Genomic DNA, 674 nt, shown 5'->3' with positions numbered 1-674 from the left:
TGGCCATTCGGCCATGCCTGAACCTTTCACTTATGTATTTTCAACGGTGGAGTTTCTACACACCATAGATTAAGGGTGTGGAACTCTGCTGTACCTCAAGTTTCAATACAATTACTATTACTTTCTATTCAATTCTCTTTATTCCTATTCTAGTTGCACTTCAACTTGATTAATGTGATGATCTGTGACACTCATCATCATTCTCACCTATGAACGCGCGTGACTGACAACCACTTCCGTTCTACCTTAGGCCGGGCGCATATCTCTTAGATTCCCTAACAGAATCTTCGTGGTATAAGCTAGATAGATGGCGGCATTCATGGGAATCCGGAAAGTCTAACCTTGTCTGTGGTATTCCGAGTAGGATTCCGAGATTGAATGACTGTGATGAGCTTCAAACTCCTGAAGGCTGGGCGTTAGTGACAGACGCAAAAGAATCAAGGGATTCTTTTCCAACCTGATTGAGAACCGACAGATGATTAGCCGTGCTGTGAAAGAGCATAGGACCATTTTCACTGAGAGGATGGGATGTAGCCATTGACAACGGTGATGCCCTACATACAGCTTGCCATGGAAAGGAGTAAGAAGAATTAGATGAATGTAATATGAAAGTAGAGATTCAAGAGGAGCACAGCATCTCCATACGCCTATCTGAAATTCCCACTATTGATCTA

Source organism: Arachis duranensis, chromosome 1 (genome assembly GCF_000817695.3).
Source record: "Arachis duranensis cultivar V14167 chromosome 1, aradu.V14167.gnm2.J7QH, whole genome shotgun sequence".
Taxonomy (NCBI): Eukaryota; Viridiplantae; Streptophyta; class Magnoliopsida; order Fabales; family Fabaceae; genus Arachis; species Arachis duranensis.
Note: the sequence above shows the minus strand (reverse complement) of the source record.